Below are 6000 nucleotides of genomic sequence, written 5' to 3'. Positions count from 1 at the left end.
TTTAATTTAGTAACTACCTCTATGGATTATTTTGAAAGCAATCATTTTATTCCTAAATAGTGCTTTTATTGAAACTAAAATTATACCATTAGAGATTTATTCCATTTAATCTCTTTAAACTTACGATTTTTATTATCTTTGTAGATTTATTTTTAGTTTTAAAAGTGAAGACTCTCATGAAAGCAGGTGAGGAGGATAATCTCAAGGGGCCTCTGAGAGCCTGGTTTAATCTGTCTCAGAGGTGGCTTTATATATGAACTGGTGGGTGGTGAGTAGTAAGTAAAAGGACCAAGTGGGAGGAAAAAGAGTGAAGATACCACTGGTCCACCTTGTGCCTGCTTTAAAAGTATACTGCTCTTCAGAGGATAAAGAAATTCATATTTCTGGTTTTTAATTTATTTTTATTAAATATTTATTTATTTTGAAAGAGGTACATACACATACACACATACACACACACACACACAGAGAGAGAGAGAGCGAGAGCAAGATTGAGAGAGATCTTCCATCCACTGATTCACTCCCCAGATGGGCAGGGCCAGGCTGAAGCTAGGAGCTTCATCCGGTCTCCCACTTGGTGAGAGGTAGACAAGCACTGAGGCCATTTTCCACTGCTTTTCCCAGGCCATTACAGGGAGCTGGATTGGAAGTGGAGCAGCTGGGACACCAACCCACGACCATGTGGGATACCAGTGTCACAGACAATGGCTTAACTTGCTAGGCCACAACATTGGCCCTTCTTTTTCTCACTAGACAACACACAAACATCTTCCACATCTGTTCATGATAACTTTATTTGTAAAAGCCCCAAAATGTAAATGACCAAATTGTACTGAAATTTGGTTACATTGTGGAACTTCCATATCATTGAATATTGCTAAGCAATAAAAGGAGCACACTGTTTATATATGCAACAACCTGGATGGATTTCAAGGGAATTAGGTAGAGTGAAAAAAGCCAATCTCTGAAATCTACAAACTGTATGATCTCATTTATATCACATTCTCAAAGAGATGAAATTCTGAAGCCAGAAGACAGATTAGTAGTTGCCGGGGTTAATTAGGGGGAATGAGTATAAAGAGGTAGCATGCAGATCATTGCACTGATAATAGTTTTGTAAGAGTGGGTCCAGTGGCTAACAAGTTCGTCCCATGTCCAAGTACCTGGGTTTGAGTTCCAGCTTCTGCTCCTGACTCTAGCTCTACCAATGCAGACCTTAGAGAGGTAGTATGTGATGGTAGTAAGAGAAATAACAGGCAGAGAGATAGGGAACTTAATAGGTTCCATATGAGAAACTAGGCTCTGGCACTAGACCAAACCATACCACAATGTAAAATGTCTCAGGCATTTAGCAAGTGGTCAGGTCAATACAACCTTCCTTAACTGATCAGGTAAGCAACATTTCTCAAGTGGTCAGTAAGCTAACATTTCTTTTTGGATAGCTATCATGACCACATCCTGGGAAACAGGAAAAACAAAACAGATCCTTAATGTATCAAAACTACACAGAAGAATTGATCAATTGATATGCACTTCCTATATAAGCTCCTGTACCCAGATCTTACCAGAACCCACCCTTGGGTCCCTTCCTTGTTAGAAATAAAATCTACTTTTTTGCTACTTTGGTGACAGGGACCCAAGTAGTAGAGCCATCACCTTCTACCTCCCAGGGTGTGCATTAGCATGAAGTTGGATCAAAAGCAGAGCTGGGATTCAAACCCAGGCACTACTTTGTTGTGGGGTGTGGGTATCCCAAGTAGCATCTTAACTCCTCTGACAAATATCCCAGCTACCCCCACCCCTCACTTTGTCTTAAACTTGTTTTCATATTTGTTCCTTTTGAGGTAAGAGTGGACCTCCCAAGTGGAAATGTTAGATGTGGTACTTCCGCTATAGAAGGAGCAGAACTAGAGTGTGAGCTATTTTCAACTTGAAAGTTGGTATAGGCACACCTCGCAGATACTGGGTGTTGTGTTCCAGACCATTGCCTAAAGCTAATATCACAATAAAGGAGTGAGTCACATGATTTTTTTTGGTTTCCCAGTGCTTACAAAAGTTATATTTACATTATAACATAGTGTATGAAGCGTGTAATAGCATTATGTCGAAAAAAACAATGTGCATACCTTGATTAAAAAATTTTCCTAAAAAAAATGATACCATGTGAACGATTGGAAAAACAGCACTTATTAGACTTGCTTGCTGCAGGGTTGCCACAAACCTTCAATCTGTAAAAAACATGACCTAAGTGCAACATGCCTGCAGACAGAAATGGTTGTTTTATTTTTTATTGATATGAATTTGGAGCTTACTGCTTGGGTTCAATTTCTGGCACTCCAGCTTGGCAACTTACGTAACTTTTCTGTGTCTTCGTTTTTCAACTTGTGCGGATAATTAGAGATAATGAAAATCCCCATCAGGAGGTTTGGGGAGTATTAAACAAGCCAATAACCCACGTGGAACATTGTTTGCAATTGCTAATGTATTACTATTTATCTTTCTGGTTGTCTTATGTGCACATTCCATATCTGAAAGCAAAGATTTTTTTTTCCACGTTTCTCATTAGATACCGCAAGTTAGAGGTGCAAAATTATCTATATGAAAATCCTCTAATTCCATTCAGTTTGTTTTAGCTCATCCACTGAGTAACATTAAGAACCTCTCTCTCTTTCAAATTGGCGAGCCTAAAATCCCTTTTCACTACTAGGATAGTAGACTTAGATTCAACGCGGCAGCATTAGCACACGACTATCTTTCCCTGATTGATACGTCAGGAACCCACCCATCTTTTCCGTAGCCTGCTTTTCCTGCGTGGGATCACGCGCTACTTGCTATCGGAGAGGCCATCACCTCCCCTTCTGGGTGAGTAGTAACGCAACCTCCCATTCCGGCCTCTCTGCGCAGGCTCCGCCCCCGGCACAGGGACGGTGGCGCGCGGGGCGGGGCGCCGCCGGATTCGTGGGCGGGACTCGAGCAGCGTGAGCCTCCGGCGCCGCTGACGTGTGACGCTATTGGTTGACGCAGCCGCAGTGCCTCCGGGCTTCAGCTCGGCCCCTCCCCTTCTCCGCCGCCCCCCTGGGTGTCGGTGTCTGAGGCTGGGAGCTGGACCTGGGGCGGCGGGCCCCGGGCGGCGGGGCTGAAGGGTGTGGGCGCAGGAAGAGCCCTGTAGTTCTCGTCAGGCCGCCGCCGCCGCCCAGAGGCCTCAGCGTCCAGGGGACAGAGGCCAGGGCGTTTTCGGGCTGCCTCGGCGCTCGCTCAGGTGAGGGGACGGGTAGGGTGGAGCCGGCCAGGGTTGAGGTGAGCCGCGCCTTTTCCCTGGGTGTCAGCCGGGCCGGAGTCGGAGAGGTTTGGCGTCCTAGTGGCCGCCTGCAGCTGCGGCGGCGACGCTGATGTCGCTTTGCCATCACCTGCTGCGCGAGCTCTCCGGACTACCGGGTGCCCGAGGTCAGTGGGAAGGCCTGGAGGGGCCATGACAGTCTGTCCGATGGTTGGGGGCTCGGATGCAGCAGTGGCCCCTGCGGGTGGGCGTTGCTGCGGTGGCTGCAGTGTGGACTGAGCGGGCAGGATCGAGCGCCCGTAAGCAGGAACTTGAGCCTCGCAAGCTGCTCCGACCTGCTGGAGACCCGCTGTTGCTTAACATAGACTGGGTCGGTTGATGGAGCGCCGCGAAGCCTTAGAACGCCCCCTTTCTTTCCCAGGCTTGGTGCGTTTTGTTTTCGGAATTGGTGCTTGCTGCACCTTGCTATGGAATTGTACATGTCGATTTTCCTTCCGGAGAGTATTCGTTGCCCTCCCACCCCCTCCCTGCTTTGTGTTCACAGTAGAAAGTCAGACACTTTTCTTAATAAAGGGAACGAGTTCTTGTAAATTTCCTCTGTAAAGAAATCGAGGGTTTTGTAACTGAACGTGTACATTTCAACTGGCCTCGTGTTGCTGCTTTCACTCTGCACAGTTCTGAGTTAACTAGACAAAGTATAGAAATAAGTGAATTAACCAGAATATGTATCTTGTGTCTATTCAGTGGTACGTACTTGATGTGTTTATAATCTCATTTTAATCCTAACAATTTGTCATGTAAATTCCATTATTAGTCTCATGATGGATGAGAGAACTACAGCATAATAGCCCTAAAAAGTAATATGTCCAAAGTCAAAGTTGAGATTCAAACCTTGCCACTTGACTCCACTTCCTGGCCCCCTCATCTGTGTAGGCCTCTTAAAGAGTTTACAGGGTGATTTTCGTTTGATCAAAGGTGTGCTGGGAATAGGAAGGAAATGAAAGCCCCGTTCTTGCCAGCAAGGACCCAACAGTTGGAGAGAAATTCTTTTTTGAGGTCCTGCTTTGAGTATGTTTTAAAAGTAGGAGCTGATCTCCAGAACTCTCCAATTACCACACTCTTGTTCTTCCGTAGTACAGTGGTTTTGAAACCTTTGGAAGGCTGTAGTTTGGAAATTGTGCTGTTATTATAGATTTAAGGGTATTTCTTGTTAAACAAGGAAATGTAATTTATGTTAAAAATGAATGCAGTAATGTTAAAAAGTAAATGTAATTTTGAACTAACATTAAAGAATTTCCTTATGTATGTTCTTGTGTATTTAAATAATTCAATCTGAAATTATGAAGTTGTTGATAAAGCTAGAATACCTTGTGTAATTGGTTACAATGCTGTTCTTTTTAGGTTTCTTAAGATGAAGCACTGCAGAAGGGCCTTCTGAAGAAAAGAGAAACCAGGACATTGCAGATTCTGGAAACAAAAACTTGAGTAAATATTTTTGGTTAATGTTCTTAAAAATTTCCTTTCCAGTTAAAGTTCAGATAGAGGAAATCTGACTTTCCGTTTCATTTGTGATTTAATCTGCTTATGTGCTTGGGGAATGGGGTTGGGGTAGTGGTGGTGAATGATGTGACTCGTGAACCATTTTATCTGATTATTGAACTATTGATATCTGACAGTCAAATCATGTGTTTAGTCTGTCTGTACCTGTCAGGAGAAAGCCAAGGAATTCCTTTTTAATTATGAAGTATAAACATTCTTTTAACTATTTTACTTGCTCTTTGATTTGCCCATGTTTTTGAAGTTTTTTTTTTCTTCTAAGAAGAAAACCAGTTGACCTTTGCCTTGTTCTTCATAGAATGCCATATATGACCGAGCTCAAGTATAATTTTTTTATTATGAAATATATGGAGAACATTAGAAGACATGGTTAAAAATATGGTTAGGAAGCAATTTAATTCATTTAATGAGCATTTATTAAATACCACATAACAGGCCTTACCCCAGGCTTCTTCTAATATAGTGGTGGGCATCATGGCCACAGAGAGTAGCAGTGTGGTGAACTTTTTTTAGAAGGCACATTTTAATGAACTTAACTAATAATCTCATAGCTAGATTCACATTGCCATCAGCGAAGTATACAGTAAGTAGGAAAAAAAAACCTCCCTTTCAGACCAAAGGGAAAGAAAGTTTTAAAGTGAGAATATAATTTTCCTCATGGGCATTGTCTACCTTAGAAAAACTGCTACAGAACATGTCTGTGACTATAGACTTGTAGTTCAGGCCACCGAAGATTAGAGATGGGACACGGGCACTCCCTTGACTTGCATCGTCTGGTCTGCTTTAACACAAACCAGGAGGAAAAGAAAGCTAGGCATCAGAAGCAATGGGTGGCAGGCCTATTAATGGCTGATCTGTACAGTGATCTGCCCTCAAGGAGACCCAACAGGCCAGTCCACTGCAGTGGCTTTCAATGTGGTAAGCCTGGGCTTCAGCAGAAGTCAGCTTGTGAAGAGCCCTGGCAGCTCTGCCAAGAGTTGGATCACTGGAAATGGACCTGCCCTGGAGTCGAAGGATGCCCAGGTCAGAGCCACAGATCCTATTGGCTCCAAGCTGAAAAGCCCTTCACTCAGCCCAACTTCCAAAGTGACCACTGCAGCTGAGGGGACAGCCAAGTAGGGTCAGCAACATTGCAGGCAGAACTGTAAATTTCTTGTTAGAGATGC

General features: G+C 43.7%; 1 protein-coding gene across 8 annotated transcripts in view; it reads left to right on the top strand.

Moving 5' to 3' along the window:
- Nucleotides 1-3116: 3116 nt before the first annotated feature.
- BLTP1 (bridge-like lipid transfer protein family member 1) overlaps nucleotides 3117-6000 on the top strand; it is a 239607-nt gene continuing 236723 nt past the window's right edge. For 7 of the 8 annotated variants that reach the window (XM_062199670.1, XM_062199672.1, XM_062199674.1 and 4 more), the window contains exons 1-2: nucleotides 3118-3259; nucleotides 4679-4762. The gene's annotated coding sequence lies outside the window, so the exon portion shown is untranslated. Of the gene's footprint in view, nucleotides 3260-4678; nucleotides 4763-6000 lie in introns of all 8 variants that reach the window. The other variant, XM_062199676.1, reaches the window with a different exon arrangement.

This window comes from Lepus europaeus, chromosome 8, assembly GCF_033115175.1.
Source record: "Lepus europaeus isolate LE1 chromosome 8, mLepTim1.pri, whole genome shotgun sequence".
Taxonomy (NCBI): Eukaryota; Metazoa; Chordata; class Mammalia; order Lagomorpha; family Leporidae; genus Lepus; species Lepus europaeus.
Note: the sequence above shows the minus strand (reverse complement) of the source record. Positions and strands in the feature narration are given on the sequence as shown.